Source organism: Schistocerca americana, unplaced genomic scaffold (genome assembly GCF_021461395.2).
Source record: "Schistocerca americana isolate TAMUIC-IGC-003095 unplaced genomic scaffold, iqSchAmer2.1 HiC_scaffold_25, whole genome shotgun sequence".
NCBI lineage: Eukaryota > Metazoa > Arthropoda > Insecta > Orthoptera > Acrididae > Schistocerca > Schistocerca americana.
In genome coordinates this window covers 1,700,172-1,720,234 of record NW_025725961.1, presented here as the reverse complement: position 1 = coordinate 1,720,234, position 20,063 = coordinate 1,700,172, and positions in this window count along the sequence as shown.

The following is a 20,063-nucleotide window of genomic DNA, read 5'->3' as shown; positions in this document are numbered from 1 at the left end:
TTGGAATCTATAACTGGACTCACAGGAGAGGTTCAAATCATAGAAAGTTAGAGTGACAGTCCTGTTGTACGTAAGTCGGCATTGTGGCTTTTGTATTAAATTCGGATGCAATTTCTGTGTTTCATCGTCAATAAGATGGTCCAAGCGATACAGTAAACCTGAAGTTAAGCATCGGAATCTAAAACTGGACTCACAGGAGAGGTTCAAATCATAGAAAGTTAGAGTGTCAGTAATCTTGTACTTAAGTCGGCATTGTGCCTTTTGTATTAAATTCGGATGCAATTTCTGTGCTTCATCGCCAATAAGAAGGTCCAAGGTACACAGTAAACCTGAATTGAAGCGTCGGAATCTAAAACCCTGACTCACAGGAGAGGTTCAATTCATAGAAAGTTAGAGTGTCAGCCCTCTTGTACTTAAGTCGGCATTGTGCCTTTTGAATTTAATTCCGATGCAATTTCTGTGTTTCATCGTCAATAAGAAGTTCCAAGGGATACATTAAACCTGATGTGAAGCATCGGAATCTAAAACTGGACTCACAGGAGAGGTTTAAATCATAGAAAGTTAGAGTGTCAGTCCCCTTGTACTTAAGTCTGCATTGTGCATTTAGTATTAATTTCGGATGCAATTTCTGTGCTTCATTGCCAATAAGAAGGTCCAAGGTATACTGTAAACCTGAAGTGAAGCATCGGAATCTAAAACTGGACTCACAGGAGAGGTTCAAATCATAGAAAGTTAGAGTGTCAGTCCTCTTGTACTTAGGTCGGCATTGTGCCTCTTGTATTAAATTCGGATGCAATATCTGTGTTTCATCGCCAATACGAAGGTCCAAGGGATACAGTAAACCTTAAGTGAAGCATCGGAATCTAAAACTGGACTCACAGGAGATGTTCAAATCATAGAAAGCTATAGTGTCAGTTCTCTTGTACTTACGTCGGCATTGTGCCTTTCGTATTAAATTCGGATGCAATTTCTGTGTTTCATCGTGATTAAGAAGGTCCAAGGGATACAGTAAACCTGAAGTGAAGCATCGGAATCAAAAACTGGACTCACAGGAGAGGATCAAATTATAGAAAGTTAGAGTGTCAGTATTCCTGTACTTAAGTCGGCATTGTGCTTTTTGTATTATATTCGGATGCAATTTCTGTGCTTCATCGCCAATACGTAGGTCCAAGGTATACAGTAAACGTGAAGCGAAGCGTCGGAATCTAAAACTGGACTCACAGGAGAGGTCCAAATCATAGAAAGTTAGAGTGCCAGTCCTCTTGTACTTAAGTCGGCATTGTGCCTTTGGAATGTAATTCCGATGAAATATCTGTGTATCATCGTCAATAAGAAGGTCCAAGGGATACAGTAAACCTGAAGTGGAGCATCGGAATCTAAAACTGGACTCACAGGAGAGGTTCAAATCTTAGAAAGTTGGAGTGTCAGTCCTCTTGTACTTAAGTCGGCAGTGTGCTTTTTGTATTAAATTCGGATACAAATTCTGAGTTTCATCATCAATAAGAAGGTCGAAGGGATACAGTAAACCTGAAGTGAAGCAGCGGAATCTAAAACTGGACTCACAGCAGAGGTTCAAATCATAGAAAGTTAGAGTGTCAGTCCTCTTGTACTTAAGGAGGCATTGTGGATTTTGTATTAAATTCGGATGCAATTTCTGTGTTTCATCGTCAATAAGAAGGTCCAAGGGATACAGTAAATCTGAAGTGAAGCTTCGGAATTTAAAACTGGAGTCACAGGAGAGGTTCAAATCATAGAAAGTTAGAGTATCAGTCCTCTTGTACTTATGTCGGCATTGTGCTTTTTTATTAAATTCGGGTGCAATTTATGTGTTTCATCGTCAATAAGAAGGTCCAAGGGATACAGTAAACCTGAAGTGAAGCATCGGAATCTAAAACTAGACTCACAGGAGAGGTTCAAATCATAGAAAGTTACAGTGTCATTCCTCTTGTACTTAAGTCGGCATTGTGCCTTTTGTATTAAATTTGGATGCAATTACTGTGCTTCATCGCCAATAAGAAGGTCCAATGTATACAGTAAACCTGAAGTGAAGCATCGGAATCTATAGCTGGACTCACAGGAGAGGTTCAAATCATAGAAAGTTAGAGAGTCAGTCCTCTTGTACCTAAGTCGGCATTGTGCCTTTTGAATTTAATTCCGATGCAATATCTGTGTTTCATCGTCAATAAGAAGGTCCAAGGGAAACAGTAAACCTGAAGCTAAGAATCGGAATCTAAAACTGGACTCGCAGGAGAGATTCAAATCATAGAAAGTTAGAGTGACAGTTCTCTTGTACTTAAGCCGGCATTGTGCCTTTTGTATTAAATTCGGATGCATTTTCTGTCTTTCATCGTCAATAAGTAGGTCCAAGGTATACAGTAAACCTGAAGTGAAGCATCGGAATCTAAAACTGGACTCACAGGAGAGGTTCAAATCATAGAAAGTTAGAGTGTCAGCCCATTTTGAACATAAGTCGGCATTGTGCCTTTTGAATTTAATTCCGATGCAATTCCAGTGTTTCATCGTCAATAAGAAGGTCCAAAGGATACAGTAAACCTGAAGTGAAGCATCGACATCTAAAACTGGACTCACAGGAGAGGTTCAAATAATAGAATGTTAGAATGTCAGTCCTCTTGTACTTAAGTCGGCATTGTACCTTTAGAATTTAATTCCGATGCAATTCCTGTGTTTCATCGTCAATAGGAAGGTCCAAGGGATACAGTAAACCTGAAGTGAAGCATCGAAATCTAAAACTGGACTCAGAGGAGAGGTTCAAATCCTAGAAAGTTAGAGTGTCAGTCCTCTTGTACTTAAGTCGGCATTGTGCCTTTTGTATTAAATTCGGATGCAATTTCTGGGCTTCATCACCAATAAGAAGGTCAAATGTATACAGTAAACCTGAAGTGAAGCATCGGAATCTAAAACTGGACTCACAGGAGAGGTTCAAATCATAGAAAGTTGGAGTGTCAGTCCTCTTGTACTTAAGTCGGCAGTTTGCCTTTTGTATTACGTTCGGATGCAAATTCTGTGATTCATCATCAAAAAGATGGTCCAAGGGATACAGTAAACCTGAAGTGAAGCATCGGAATCTAAAACTGGACTCACAGGTGAGGTTCAAATCATAGAAAGTTAGAGTGTCAGTCCTCTTGTACTTAAGTCTGCATTGCGTCTTTTGTATTAAATTCGGATGCAATTTCTGTGTTTCATCATCAATAAGAAGGTCCAAGGGATATAGTAAACCTGAAGTGAAGCAGCGGAATCTAAAACTAGACTCACAGCAGAGGTTCAGATCAAAGAAAGTTAGTGTGTCAGTCCTCTTGTACTTATGTCGGCATTGTGCCTTTTTATTAAACTAAGATGCAATTTCTGTGTTTCATCGTCAATAAGAAGGTCCAAGGGATACAGTAAACCTGAAGTGAAGCATCGGTATCTAAAGCTGGACTCACAGGAGAGGTTCCAATCATAGAAATTTAGAGTGTCAGTCCTCTTGTACCTAAGTCGGCATTGTGCCTTTTTAATTTAATTCAGATGCAATTTCTGTGTTTCATCGTCAATAAGAAGGTCCAAGGGAAACAGTAAATCTGAACTGAAGAATCGGAATCTAAAACTGGACTCGCAGGAGAGGTTCAAATCATAGAAAGTTAGAGTGTCAGTCCTCTTGTACTTAAGCCGGTATTGTGCGTTTTGTATTAAATTCGGATGCAATTTCTGTGTTTCATCGTCTATAACAAGGTCTGTGGGATACAATAAACCTGAAGTGAAGCATCTGAATCTAAAACACGACTCACAGGAGAGGTTCAAATCATAGAAAGTTAGAAAGTCAGTCGTCTTGTACTTAAATCGGCATTGTGCTTTTGTATTAAATTCGGATGCAATTTCTGTGCTTCATCGCCAATAAGAAGGTCCAAAGTATACAGTAAACCTGAAGTGAAGCATCGAAATCTAAAACTGGACTCACAGGAGAGGTACAAATTATAGAAAGTTAGAGCGTCAGTCCTCTTGTTCATAAGTCGGCATTGTGCCTTTTGTATTAAATTCGGATGCAATTTCTGTGTTTCATCGTCAATAAGAAGGTCCAAGGGATATAGTAAGCCTGAAGTGAAGCATCGGAATCTAAAACTGGACTCACAGGAGAGGTTCAAATCATTGAAAGTTAGAGTGTCAGTCCTCTTGTACTTAAGTCGGCATTGTGCCTTTTGTATTAAATTTGGATGCAATTTATGAGTTTCATCATCAATAAGAAGGTCCAAGGGATACAGTAAACCTGAAGTGAAGCATTGCAATCTATAACTGGACTCACATAGGAGGTTCAAATCATAGAATGTTAGAGTGTCAGTCCTGTTGTACGTAAGTCGGCATTGTGCCTTTTGTATTAAATTCGGATGCAATTTCTGTGTTTCATCGTCAATAAGATGGTCCAAGGGATACAGTAAACCTGAAGTGTAGCATCGGAATCTAAAACTGGACTCACAGGAGAGGTTCAAATCATAGAAAGTTAGAGTGTCAGTAATCTTGTACTTAAGTCGGCATTGTGCCTTTTGTATTAAATTCGGATGCAATTTCTGTGCTTCATCGCCAATAAGAAGGTCCAAGGTACACAGTAAACCTGAAGTGAAGCGTCGGAATCTAAAACCCTGACTCACAGGAGAGGTTCAATTCATAGAAAGTTAGAGTGTCAGTCCTCTTGTACTTAAGTCGGCATTGTGCCTTTTGAATTTCATTCCGATGCAATTTCTGTGTTTCATCGTCAATAAGAAGTTCCAAGGGATACATTAAACCTGAAGTGAAGCATCGGAATCTAAAACTGGACTCACAGGAGAGGTTTACATCATAGAAAGTTAGAGTGTCAGTCCCCTTGTACTTAAGTCGGCATTGTGCATTTTGTATTATTTTCGGATGCAATTTCTGTGCTTCATTGCCAATAAGAAGGTCCAAGGTATACAGTAAACCTGAAGTGAAGCATCGGAATCTAAAACTGGACTCACAGGAGAGGTTCAAATCATAGAAAGTTAGAGTGTCAGTCCTCTTGTACTTAAGTCGGCATTGTGCGTTTTGTATTAAATTCGGATGCAATTTCTGTGTTTCATCGTCAATAAGAAGGTCCAAGGGATACAGTAAACCTGAAGTGAAGCATCGGAATCTAAAACTGGACGCACAGGAGAGGTTCAAATCATAGAAAGTAATAGTGTCAGTTCTCTTGTACTTACGTCGGCATTGTGCCTTTCGTATTAAATTCGGATGCAATTTCTGTGTTTCATCGTGAATAAGAAGGTCCAAGGGATACAGTAAACCTGAAATGAAGCATCGGAATCTAAAACTGGACTCCCAGGTGAGGTCCAAATCATAGAAAGTTTGAGTGTCGGTCCTCTTGTACTTAAGTCGGCATTGTGGCTTTTGTATCAAATTCGGATGCAATTTCTGTGTTTCATCGTCAATAAGAAGGTCCAAGGGATACAGTAAACCTGAAGTGAAGCATCGGAATTTAAAACTGGAGTCACAGGAGAGGTTCAAATCATAGAAAGTTAGAGTGTCAGTCCTCTTGTACTTATGTCGGCATTGTGCTTTTTTATTAAATTCGGATACAATTTCTGTGTCTCATCGTCAATAAGAAGGTCTAAGGGATACAGTAAATCTGAAGTGAAGCATCGGAATTTAAAACTCGAGTCACCGGAGAGGTTCGAATCATAGAAAGTTAGAGTGTCAGTCCTCTTGTACTTAAGTCGGCATTGTGCCTTTTGAATTTAATTCCGATGCAATTTCTGTGTTTCATCGTCAATAAGGAAGTCCAAGGAATACAGTAAACCTGAAGTGAAGCATCGGAATCTAAAACTAGACTCACAGGAGAGGTTCAAATCATAGAAAGTTACAGTGTCAGTCCTCTTGTACTTAAGTCGGCATTGTGCCTTTTGTATTTTATTCGGATGCATTTTCTGTGTTTCATCGTCAATAAGTAGGTCCAAGGTATACAGTAAACCTGAAGTGAAGCATCGGAATCTAAAACTGGACTCACAGGAGAGGTTCAAATCATAGAAAGTTAGAGTGTCAGCCCGTATTGAACTTAAGTCGGCATTGGGTTTTTTGAATTTAATTACGATGCAATTCCTGTGTTTCATCGTCAATAAGAAGGTCCAAGGGATACAGTAAACCTGAAGTGAAGCATCGGTATCTAAAGCTGGACTCACAGGAGTGGTTCCAATCATAGAAAGTTAGAGTGTCAGTCCTCTTGCACGTAAGTCGGCATAGTGCCTTTTTAATTTAATTCAGATGCAATTTCTGTGTTTCATCGTCAATAAGAAGGTCCAAGGGAAACAGTAAATCTGAACTGAAGAATCGGAATCTAAAACTGGACTCGCAGGAGAGGTTCAAATCATAGAAAGTTAGAGTGTCAGTCCTCTTGTACTTAAGCCGGTATTGTGCGTTTTGTATTAAATTTGGATGCAATTTCTGTGTTTCATCGTCTATAAGAAGGTCCAAGGGATACAATAAACCTGAAGTGAAGCATCTGAATCTAAAACTGGACTCACAGGAGAGGTTCAAATCATAGAAAGTTAGAAAGTCAGTCGTCGTGTACTTGAATCGGCATTGTGTCTTTTGTATTAAATTCGGATGCAATTTCTGTGCTTCATCGCCAATAAGAAGGTCCAAAGTATACAGTAAACCTGAAGTGAAGCATCGAAATCTAAAACTGGACTCACAGGAGAGGTACAAATTATAGAAAGTTAGAGCGACAGTCCTCTTGTTCATAAGTCGGCATTGTGCCTTTTGTATTAAATTCGGATGCAATTTCTGTGTTTCATCGTCAATAAGAAGGTCCAAGGGATATAGTAAGCCTGAAGTGAAGCATCGGAATCTAAAACTGGACTGACAGGAGAGGTTCAAATCATAGAAAGTGAGAGTGTCAGTCCTCTTGTACTTAAGTCGGCATTGTGCCTTTTGTATTAAATTCGGATGCAATTTCTGAGTTTCATCATCAATAAGAAGGTCCAAGGGATACAGTAAACCTGAAGTGAAGCATTGGAATCTATAACTGGACTCACAGGAGAGGTTCAAATCATAGAAAGTTAGAGTGTCAGTCCTGTTGTACGTAAGTCGGCATTGTGCCTTTTGTATTAAATTCGGATGCAATTTCTGTGTTTCATCGTCAATAAGATGGTCCAAGGGATACAGTAAACCTGAAGTGAAGCATCGGAATCTAAAACTGGACTCACAGGAGAGGTTCAAATCATAGAAAGTTAGAGTGTCAGTAATCTAGTACTTAAGTCGGCATTGTGCCTTTTGTATTAAATTCGGATGCAATTTCTGTGCTTCATCGCCAATAGGAAGGTCCAAGGTACACAGTAAACCTGAAGTGAAGCGTCGGAATCTAAAACCCTGACTCACAGGAGAGGTTCAATTCATAGAAAGTTAGAGTGTCAGTCCTCTTGTACTTAAGTCGGCATTGTGCCTTTTGAATTTCATTCCGATGCAAATTCTGTGTTTCATCGTCAATAAGAAGTTCCAAGGGATACATTAAACCTGAAGTGAAGCATCGGAATCGGAAACTGGACTCACAGGAGAGGTTTAAATCATAGAAAGTTAGAGTGTCAGTCCCCTTGTACTTAAGTCGGCATTGTGCATTTTGTATTAATTTCGGATGCAATTTCTGTGCTTCATTGCCAATAAGAAGGTCCAAGGTATACAGTAAACCTGAAGTGAAGCATCGGAATCTAAAACTGGACTCACAGGAGAGGTTCAAATCATAGAAAGTTAGAGTGTCAGTCCTCTTGTACTTAAGTCGGCATTGTGCCTTTTGTATTAAATTCGGATGCAATTTCTGTGTTTCATCGGCAATAAGAAGGTCCCAGGGATACAGTAAACCTGAAGTGAAGCATCGGAATCTAAAACTGGACTCACAGGAGAGGTTCAAATCATAGAAAGTTATAGTGTCAGTTCTCTAGTACTTACGTCGGCATTGTGCCTTTCGTATTAAATTCGGATGCAATTTTTGTGTTTCATCGTGAATAAGAAGGTCCAAGGGATACAGTAAACCTGAAGTGAAGCATCGGAATCTAAAACTGTACTCACAGGAGAGGATCAAATAATAGAAAGTTAGAGTGTCAGTCCTCTTGTACTTAAGTCGGCATTGTGACTTTTGTATTATATTCGGATGCAATTTCTGTGCTTCATCGCCAATACGAAGGTCCAAGGTATACAGTAAACGTGAAGTGAAGCGTCGGAATCTAAAACTGGACTCACAGGAGAGGTTCAAATCATAGAAAGTTAGTGTGTCAGTCCTCTTGTACTTAAGTCGGCATTGTGCCTTTGGAATGTAATTCCGATGAAATTTCTGTGTATCATCGTCAATAAGAAGGTCCAAGGGATACAGTAAACCTGAAGTGAAGCATCGGAATCTAAAACTGGACTCACAGGAGAGGTTCAAATCATAGAAAGTTGGAGTGTCAGTCCTCTTGTACTTAAGTCGGCAGTGTGCCTTTTGTCTTAAATTCGGATGCAGATTCTGTGTTTCATCATCAATAAGAAGGTCCAAGGGATACAGTAAACCTGAAGTGAAGCATCGGAATCTAAAACTGGACTCCCAGGTGAGGTCCAAATCATAGAAAGTTTGAGTGTCAGTCCTCTTGTACTTAAGTCGGCATTGTGCCTTTTGTATTAAATTCGGATGCAATTTCTGTGTTTCATCATCAAAAAGGAGGTCCAAGGGATATAGTAAACCTGAAGTGAAGCAGCGGAATCTAAAACTGGACTCACAGCAGAGGTTCAAATCATAGAAAGTTAGAGTGTCAGTCCTCTTGTACTTAAGTCGGCATTGTGGCTTTTGTATTAAATTCGGATGCAATTTCTGTGTTTCATCGTCAATAAGAAGGTCCAAGGGATACAGTAAACCTGAAGTGAAGCATCGGAATTTAAAACTGGAACCACAGGAGAGGTTCAAATCATAGAAAGTTAGAGTGTCAGTCCTCTTGTACCTAAGTCGGCATTGTGCCTTTTGAATTTAATTCTGATGCAATATCTGTGTTTCATCTTCAATAAGATGGTCCAAGGGAAACAGTAAACCTAAAGAGAAGCATCGGAATCTAAAACTGGACTCACAGGAGAGGTTCAAATCATAGAAAGTTAGAGTGTCAGTCCTCTTGTACTTAAGTCGGCCTTGTGCCTTTAGAATTTAATTCCGATGCAATTTCTGTGTTTCATCGTCAATAAGACGGTCCTAGGGAAACAGAAAACCTGAAGAGAAGACTCGGAATCTAAAACTGGACTCACAGGAGAGATTGAAATCATAGAAAGTTAGAGTGTCAGTCCTCTTGTACTTAAGTCGGCATTATGTCTCTTGAATTTAATTCCGATGCAGTTTCTGTGTTTCATCGTCAATAAGAAGGTCCAAGGGATACAGTAAACCTAAAGAGAAGCATCGGAATCTAAAACTGGACTCACAGGAGAGGTTCAAATCATAGAAAGTTAGAGCGTCAGTCCTCTTGTACTTAAGTCGGCATTGTGCCTTTTGAATTTAATTCCAATGCAATTTCTGAGCTTCATCGTCAAGAAGAAGGTCCAAGGGATACAGTAAACCTGAAGTGAAGCATCGGAATCTAAAACTGGGCTCACAGGAGGGGTTCAATTCATAGAAAGTTAGAGTGTCATTCCGTTTTGTACTTAAGTCGGCATTGTGCCTTTTGAATTTAATTCCGATGCAAATTTCTGTGTTTCATCGTCAATAAGAAGGTCCAAGGGATACAACAAACCTGAAGTGAAGCATCGGAATCTAAAACTGGACTCACAGGAGAGGTTCAAATCATAGAAAGTTAGAGTAACAGTCCTCTTGTACTTATGTCGGCATTGTGCCTTTTGAATTTAATTCCAATGCAATTTCTGTGCCTCATCGTCAATAAGAAAGTCCAAGGGATACAGTAAACCAGAAGTGAAGCATCGAAATGTAAAACTGGACTCACAGGAGAGGTTCAAATCGTAGAAATTTAGAATGTCTGTCCTCTTGTACTTAAGTCGGCATTGTGCCTTTTGAATTTAATTCCGATGCAATTTCTGTGCTTCATCGTCAATAAGAAGGTCCCAGGGATACAGTAAACCTGAAGTGAAGCATCGGAATCTAAAGCTGGACACACAGGAGAGGTTCAAATCATAGAAAGTTAGAGTGTCAGTCCTCTTGTACTTAAGTCGGCATTGTGCCTTTTGTGTTAAATTCGGATGCAATTTCTGGGCTTCATCGCCAATAAGAAGGTCCAATGTATACAGTAAACCTGAGGTGAAGCATCGGAATCTAAAGCTGGACTCACAGGAGAGGTTCAAATCATAGAAAGTTAGAATGTCAGTCCTCTTGTACTTAAGTCGGCATTGTGCCTTTAGAATTTAATTCCGAGGCAATTTCTGTGTTTCATCGTCAATAAGAAGGTCCAAGGGAAACAGTAAACCTGAAGTGAAGATTCGTAATCCAAAAATGGATTCACAGGAGAGGTTCAAATCATAGAAAGTTAGAGTGACAGTCCCCCTGTACTTAAGTCGGCATTGTGCCTTTTGTATTAAATTCGGATGCAATTTCTGTGCTTCATCGCCAATGAGAACGTCCAAGCTATACAGTAAACCTGAAGTGAAGCATCGGAATCTAAATCTAGACTCACAGGAAAGGTTCAAATCATAGAAATTTAGAGTGTCAGTCCTCTTGTACTTAAGTCGGCATTGTGCCTTTTGTATTAATTCCGGATGCAATTTCTATGTTTCATCGTCAATAAAAAGGTCCAAGGGATACAGTAAACCCGAAGTGAAGCATCGGAATCTAAAACTGGACTCACAGGAGAGGTTCAAATCATTGAGGGTTAGAGTTTCAGTCCTCTTGTACTTAAGTCGGAATTGTGCCTTTTGTATTAAATTCGGATGCAATATCTGTGTTTCATCGTCAATAAGAAGGTCCAAGGGATTCAGTAAACCTGACGTGAAGCATCAGAATTTAAAACTGGACTCACAGGAGAGGTTCAAATCATAGAAAGTTAGAGTGTAGGCCCTGTTGTACTTAAGTCGGCATTGTGCCTTTTGTATTAAATTCGGATGCAATTCCTGTGTTTCATCGTAAATAAGAAGGTCCAAGGGATACAGTAAACCTGAAGTGATGCAACGGAATCTAAAACTGCACTCATAGGAGAGGTTCTAATCATAGAAAGTTAGAGTATCAGTCGTCTTGTACTTAAGTCGGTATTGTGCCTTTTGTATTAAATTCGGATACAATTTCTGTGTTTTATCATCAATAAGAAGGTCCAAGGGATACAGTAAACCTGAAGTGAAGCATCGGAATCTAAATCTGGACTCACAGGAGAGGTTCAAATCATAGAAAGTTAGAATGTCAGTCCTCTTGTACTTAAGTCGGCATTGTGCCTTTAGAATTTAATTCCGAGGCAATTTGTGTTTCATCGTCAATAAGAAGGTCCAAGGGAAACAGTAAACCTGAAGTGAAGATTCGGAATCTAAAACTGGACTCACAGGAGAGGTTGAAATAATAGCAAGTTAGAGTAACAGTCCTCTTGTACTTAAGTCGGCATTGTGCCTTTTGAAAGTAATTCCAATGCAATTTCTGTGCCTCATCGTCAATAAGAAAGTCCAAGGGATACAGTAAAGCTTAGGTGAAGCATCGGAATCTAAAACCGGACTCACAGGAGAGGTTCAAATCATTGAAAGTTAGAGTGTCAGCCCGTTTTGAACTTAAGTCGGCATTGTGCCTTTTGAATTTAATTCCGATGCAATTCCTTTGTTTCATCGTCAATAAGAAGATCCAAGGGATACAGTAAACCAGAAGTGAAGCATCGAAATCTAAAACTGGACTCACAGGAGAGGTTCAAATCGTAGAAAGTTAGTGTGTCTGTCCTCTTGTACTTAAGTCGGCATTGTGCCTTTTGAATTTAATTCCGATGCAATTTCTGTGCTTCATCGTCAATAAGAAGGTCCCAGGGATACAGTACACCTGAAGTGAAGCATCGGAATCTAAAGCTGGCCACACAGGAGATGTTCAAATCATAGAAAGTTAAAGTGTCAGTCCTCTTGTACTTAAGTCGGAATTGTGCCTTTTGTGTTAAATTCGGATGCAATTTCTGGGCTTCATCGCCAACAAGAAGGTCCAAGGGATACAGTAAACCTAAAGTGAAGCATCGGAATCTAAAACTGGGCTCACAGGAGGGGTTCAATTCATAGAAAGTTAGAGTGTCAGTCCGTTTTGTACTTAAGTCGACAATGTGCCTTTTGAATTTAAATCCGATGCAATTTCTGTGTTTCATCGTCAATAAGAAGTTCCCGGGGATACAGTAAACCTGAAGTGAAGCATCAGAATCTAAAACTGGACTCTCAGGAGAGGTTCAAATCATAGAAAGTTAGAGTGTCAGTCCTCATGTACTTAAGTCGGCATTGTGCCTTTTGAATTTAATTCCAATGCAATTTCTGTGTTTTACCGTCAATAAGAAGGTCGAAGGGAAACACTAAACCTGAAGTGAAGAAACGTAATCCAAAACTGGAAACACAGGAGAGGTTCACATCATGGAAAGATAGAGTGTCAGTCCTCTTGTACTTAAGTCGGCATTGTGCCTTTTATATTAAATTCGGATGCAATTTCTGTGCTTCATCGCCAATAAGAACGTCCAAGCTATACAGTAAACCTGAAGTGAAGCATCGGAATCTAAATCTAGACTCACAGGAAAGGTTCAAATCACAGAAATTTAGTGTCAGTCCTCTTGTACTTAAGTCGGCATTGTGCCTTTTGTATTAATTTCGGATGCAATCTCTATGTTTCATCGTCAATAAGAAGGTCCAAGGGATACAGTAAACCCGAAGTGAAGCATCGGAATCTAAAACTGGACTCACAGGAGAGGTTCAATTCATAGAAAGTTAGAGTAACAGTCCTCTTGTACTTATGTCGGCATTGTGCCTTTTGAATTTAATTCCAATGCAATATCTGTGCCTCATCGTCAATAAGAATGTCCAAGGGATACAGTAAACCTTAGGTGAAGCATCGGAATCTAAAACTGGACTCACAGGAGAGGTTCAAATCATAGAAAGCTAGAGTGTCAGCCCGTTTTGAACTTAAGTCGGCATTGTGCCTTTTGAATTTAATTCCGATGCAATTCCTGTGTTTCATCGTCAATAAGAAGGTCCAAGGGATACAGTAAACCAGAAGTGAAGCATCGAAATCTAAAACTGGACTCACAGGAGAGGTTCAAATCGTAGAAAGTTAGAATGTCTGTCCTCTTGTACTTAAGTCGGCATTGTGCCTTTTGAATTTAATTCCGATGCAATTTCTGTGCTTCATCGTCAATAAGAAGGTCCCAGGGATACAGTAAACCTGAAGTGAAGCATCGGAATCTAAAGCTGGAAACACAGGAGAGGTTCAAATCATAGAAAGTTAGAGTGTCAGTCCTCTTGTACTTAAGTCGGCATTGTGCCTTTTGTGTTAAATTCGGATGCAATTTCTGGGCTTCATCGCCAATAAGAAGGTCCAATGTATACAGTAAACCTGAAGTGAAGCATCGGAATCTAGAGCTGGACTCACAGGAGAGGTTTAAATCATAGAAAGTTAGAATGTCAGTCCTCTTGTACTTAAGTCGGTATTGTGCCTTTAGAATTTAATTCCGAGGCAATTTCTGGGTTTCATCGTCAATAAGAAGCTCCAAGGGAAACAGTAAACCTGAAGTGAAGACTCGGAATCTAAAACTGGACTCACAGGAGAGGTTGAAATCATAGAAAGTTAGAGTGTCAGTCCTCTTGTACTTAAGTCGGCATTATGCCTTTTGAATTTAATTCCGATGCATTTTCTGTGTTTCATCGTCAATAGGAAGGTCCAAAGGAAACAGTAAACCTAAATAGAAGCATCGGAATCTAAAACTGGACTCACAGGAGAGGTTCAAATCATAGAAAGTTAGAGTGTCAGTCCTCTTGTACTTAAGTCGGCATTGTGCCTTTTGAATTTAATTCCAATGCAATTTCTGAGCTTCATCGTCAAGAAGAAGGTCCAAGGGATACAGTAAACCTGAAGTGAAGCATCGGAATCTAAAGCTGGACACACAGGAGTAGTTCAAATCATAGAAAGTTAGAGTGTCAGTCCTCTTGTACTTAAGTCGGCATTGTGCCTTTTGTATTAAATTCGGATGCAATTTCTGGGCTTCATCGCCGATAAGAAGGTCCAATGTATACAGTAAACCAGAAGTGAAGCATCGGAATCTAAAGCTGGACTCACAGGAGAGGTTCAAATCATAGATAGTTAGAATGTCAGTCCTCTTGTACTTAAGTCGGCATTGTGCCTTTAGAATTTAATTCCGAGGCAATTTCTGTGTTTCATCGTCAATAAGAAGGTCCAAGGGAAACAGTAAACCTGAAGTGAAGACTCGGAATCTAAAACTGGACTCACAGGAGAGGTTGAAATCATAGGAAGTTAGAGTGTCAGTCCTCTTGTACTTAAGTCGGCATTATGTCTTTTGAATGTAATTCCGATGCAGTTTCTGTGTTTCATCGTCAATAACAAGGTCCAAGGGATACAGTAAACCTATAGAGAAGCATCGGAATCTAAAACTGGGCTCACAGGTGGGGTTCAATTCATTGAAAGTTAGACTGTCTGTCCGTTTTGTACTTAAGTCGGCATTGTGCCTTTTGAATTTAATTCCGATGCAATTTCTGTGTTTCATCGTCAATACGAAGGTCCAAGGGATGCAGTAAACCTGAAGTGAAGCATCGGAATCTAAAACTGGACTCACAGGAGAGGTTCAAATCGTAGAAAGTTAGAGTGTCAGTCCTCTGGTACTTAAGTCGGCGTTGTACATTTTGAACTTAATTCCGATGCAATTTCTGTGCTTCATCGTCAATACGAAGGTCCCAGGGATACAGTAAAACTGAAGTGAAGCATCAGAATCTAAAACTGGACTCACATGAGAGGTTCAAATCATAGAAAGTTAGAGTAACAGTCCTCTTGTACTTAAGTCGGCATTGTGCCTTTTGAATTTAATTCCAATGCAATTTCTGTGCCTCATCGTCAATAAGAAAGTCCAAGGGATACAGTAAACCTTAGGTGAAGCATCGGAATCTAAAACTGGACTCACAGGAGAGGTTCAATTCATAGAAAGGTCCAATGTATACAGTAAACCTGAAGTGGAGCATCGGAATCTAAAGCTGGACTCACAGGAGAGGTTCAAATCATAGAAAGTTAGAGTGTCAGTCCTCTGGTACTTAAGTCGGCATTGTGCCTTTTGAATTTAATTCCGATGCAATTTCTGTGCTTCATCGTCAATAGGAAGGTCCAAAGGAAACAGTAAACCCAAAGAGAAGCATCGGAATCTAAAACTGGACTCACAGGAGAGGTTCAAATCATAGAAAGTTAGAGTGTCAGTCCTCTTGTACTTAAGTCGGCATTGTGCCTTTTGTGTTAAATTCGGATGCAATTTCTGGGCTTCATCGCCAATAAGAAGGTCCAATGTATGCAGTAAACCTGAAGTGAAGCATCGGAATCTAGAGCTGGACTCACAGGAGAGGTTCAAATCATAGAAAGTTAGAATGTCAGTCCTCTTGTACTTAAGTCGGCATTGTGCCTTTAGAATTTAATTCCGAGGCAATTTCTGTGTTTCATCGTCAATAAGAAGGTCCAAGGGAAACAGTAAACCTGAAGTGAAGACTCGGAATCTAAAACTGGACTCACAGGAGAGGTTGAAATCATAGAAAGTTAGAGTGTCAGTCCTCTTGTACTTAAGTCGGCATTATGCCTTTTGAATTTAATTCCGATGCAGTTTCTGTGTTTCATCGTCAATAGGAAGGTCCAAGGGATACAGTAAACCTAAAGAGAAGCATCGGAATCTAACACTGGACTCACAGGAGAGGTTCAAATCATAGAAAGTTAGAGTGTCAGTCCTCTTGTACTTAAGTCGGCATTGTGCCTTTTGAATTTAATTCCACTGCAATTTCTGAGCTTCATCGTCAAGAAGAAGGTCCAAGGGATACACTAAACCTGAAGTGAAGCATCGGAATCTAAAACTGGGCTCACAGGAGGGGTTCAATTCATAGAAAGTTAGAGTGTCAGTCCGTTTTGTACTTAAGTCGGCATTGTGCCTTTTGAATTTAATTCCGATGCAATTTCTGTGCTTCATCGTCAATAAGAAGGTCCAAGGGATACAGTAAACCTGAAGTGAAGCATCAGAATCTAAAACTGGACTCACAGGAGAGGTTCAAATCATATAAAGTTAGAGTGTCAGACCTCTTGCACTTAAGTCGGCATTGTGTCTTTTGAATTAAATTCCGATGCAATTTCTGTGTTTCATCGTCAATAAGAAGGTCCAAGGGAAACAGTAAACCTGCAGTAAAGATTCGTAATCCAAAAATGGACTCACAGGAGAGGTTCAAATCATGGAAAATTAGAGTGACAGTCCTCCTGTACTTAAGTCGGCATTGTGCCTTTTGTATTAAATTCGGATGCAATTTCTGTGCTTCATCGCCAATGAGAACGTCCAAGCTATACAGTAAACCTGAAGTGAAGCATCGGAATCTAAAACTAGACTCACAGGAAAGGTTCAAATCATAGAAATTTAGAGTGTCAGTCCTCTTGTACTTAAGTCGGCATTGTGCCTTTTGTTTTAATTTCGGATGCAATTTCTATGTTTCATCGTCAATAAGAAGGTCCAAGGGATACAGTAAACCCGAAGTGAAGCATCGGAATCTAAAACTGGACTCACAGGAGAGGTTCAAATCATTGAGGGTTAGAGTGTCAGTCCTCTTGTACTTAAGTCGGCATTGTGCCTTTTGTATTAAATTCGGATGCAATTTCTGTGTTTCATCGTCAATAAGAAGGTCCAAGGGATTCAGTAAACCTAACGTGAAGCATCGGAATCTAAAACTGGACTCACAGGAGAGGTTCAAATCATAGAAAGTTAGAGTGTCAGTCCTCTTGTACTTAAGTCGGCATTGTGCCTTTTGTATTAAATTCGGATGCAATTCCTGTGTTTCATCGTCAATACGAAGGTCCAAGGGATACAGTAAACCTGAAGTGATGCAACGGAATCTAAAACTGCACTCATAGGAGAGGTTCTAATCATAGAAAGTTAGAGTATCAGTCCTCTTGTACTTAAGTCGGCATTGTGCCTTTTGAAAGTAATTCCAATGCAATTTCCGTGCCTCATCGTCAATAAGAAAGTCCAAGGGATACAGTAAACCTTAGGTGAAGCATCGGAATCTAAAACCGGACTCACAGGAGAGGTTCAAATCATTGAAAGTTAGAGTGTCAGCCCGTTTTGAACTTAAGTCGGCATTGTGCCTTTTGAATTTAATTCCGATGCAATTCCTGTGTTTCATCGTCAATAAGAAGGTCCAAGGGATACAGTAAACCAGAAGTGAAGCATCGAAATCTAAAACTGGACTCACAGGAGAGGTTCAAACCGGTGAAAGTTAGTGTGTCTGTCCTCTTGTACTTAAGTCGGCATTGTGCCTTTTGAATTTAATTCCGATGCAATTTCTGTGCTTCATCGTCAATAAGAAGGTCCCAGGGATACAGTAAACCTGAAGTGAAGCAAGGGAATCTAAATCTGGACACACAGGAGATGTTCAAATCATAGAAAGTTAGAGTGTCAGTCATCTTGTACTTAAGTCGGAATTGTGCCTTTTGTGTTAAATTCGGATGCAATTTCTGGGCTTCATCGCCAATAAGAAGGTCCAAGGGATACAGTAAACCTGAAGTGAAGCATCGGAATCTAAAACTGGGCTCACAGGAGGGGATCAATTCATAGAAAGTTAGAGTGTCAGTCCGTTTTGTACTTAAGTCGACAATGTGCCTTTTGAATTAAAATCCGATGCAATTTCTGTGTTTCATCGTCAATAAGAAGTTCCCAGGGATACAGTAAACCTGAAGTGAAGCATCAGAATCTAAAACTGGAATCACAGGAGAGGTTCAAATCATAGAAAGTTAGAGTGTCAGTCCTCATGTACTTAAGTCGGCATTGTGCCTTTTGAATTTAATTCCGATGCAATTTCTGTATTTTATCGTCAATAAGAAGGTCGAAGGGAAACAGTAAACCTGAAGTGAAGAATCGTAATCCAAAACTGGTACACAGGAGAGGTTCAAATCATGGAAAGTTAGAGTGTCAGTCCTCTTGTACTTAAGTCGGCATTGTGCCTTTTGTATTAAATTCGGATGCAATTTCTGTGCTTCATCGCCAATAAGTACGTCCAAGCTATACAGTAAACCTGAAGTGAAGCATCGGAATCTAAATCTAGACTCACAGGAAAGGTTCAAATCACAGAAATTTAGTGTCAGTCCTCTTGTACTTAAGTCGGCATTGTGCCTTTTGTATTAATTTCGGATGCAATCTCTATGTTTCATCGTCAATAAGAAGGTCCAAGGGATACAGTAAACCCGAGGTGAAGCATCGGAATCTAAAACTGGACTCACAGGAGAGGTTCAAATCATAGAAAGTTAGAGTAATAGTCCTCTTGTACTTATGTCGGCATTGTGCCTTTTGAATTTAATTCCAATGCAATATCTGTGCCTCATCGTCAATAAGAACGTCCAAGGGATACAGTAAAGCTTAGGTGAAGCATCGGAATCTAAAACTGGACTCACAGGAGAGGTTCAAATCATAGAAAGCTAGAGTGTCAGCCCGTTTTGAACTTAAGTCGGCATTGTGCCTTTTGAATTTAATTCCGATGCAATTCCTGTGTTTCATCGTCAATAAGAAGGTCCAAGGGATACAGTAAACCAGAAGTGAAGCATCGAAATCTAAAACTGGACTCACAGGAGAGGTTCATATCGTAGAAAGTTAGAATGTCTGTCCTCTTGTACTTAAGTCGGCATTGTGCCTTTTGAATTTAATTCCGATGCAATTTCTGTGCTTCATCGTCAATAAGAAGGTCACAGGGATACAGTAAACCAGAAGTGAAGCATCGGAATCTAAAGCTGGAAACACAGGAGAGGTTCAAATCATAGAAAGTTAGAGTGTCAGTCCTCTTGTACTTAAGTCGGCATTGTGCATTTTGTGTTAAATTTGGATGCAATTTCTGGGCTTCATCGCCAATAAGAAGGTCCAATGTATACAGTAAACCTGAAGTGAAGCATCGGAATCTAGAGCTGGACTCACAGGAGAGGCTCAAATCATAGAAAGTTAGAATGTCAGTCCTCTTGTATTTAAGTCGGCATTGTGCCTTTAGAATTTAATTCCGAGGCAATTTCTGTGTTTCATCGTCAATAAGAAGCTCCAAGGGAAACAGTAAACCTGAAGTGAAGACTCGGAATCTAAAACTGGACTCACAGGAGAGGTTGAAATCATAGAAAGTTAGAGTGTCAGTCCTCTTGTACTTAAGTCGGCATTATGCCTATTGAATTTAATTCCGATGCATTTTCTGTGTTTCATCGTCAATAGGAAGGTCCAAAGGAAACAGTAAACCTAAAGAGAAGCATCGGAATCTAAAACTGGACTCACAGGAGAGGTTCAAATCATAGAAAGTTAGAGTGTCAGTCCTCTTGTGCTTAAGTCGGCATTGTGCCTTTTGAATTTAATTCCAATGCAATTTCTGAGCTTCATCGTCAAGAAGAAGGTCCAAGGGATACAGTAAACATGAAGTGAAGCATCGGAATCTAAAACTGGGCTCACAGGAGGGGTTCAATTCATAGAAAGTTAGAGTGTCAGTCCGTTTTGTACTTAAGTCGGCATTGTGCCTTTTGAATTTAATTCCGATGCAATTTCTGTGTTTCATCGTCAATAAGAAGGTCCAAGGGATACAGTAAACCTGAAGTGAAGCATCGGAATCTAAAACTGGACTCACAGGAGAGGTTCAAATCATAGAAAGTTAGAGTGTCAGTCCTCTTGTACTTAAGTCAGCATTGTGTCTTTTGAATTTAATTCCGATGCAATTTCTGTGTTTCATCGTCAATAAGAAGGTCCAAGGGAAACAGTAAACCTGTAGTGAAGATTCGTAATCCAAAACTGGACTCACAGGAGAGGTTCAAATCATGGAAAGTTAGACTGACAGTCCTCTTGTACTTAAGTCGGCATTGTGCCTTTTGTATTAAATTCGGATGCAATTTCTGTGTTTCATCGTCAATAAGAAGGTCC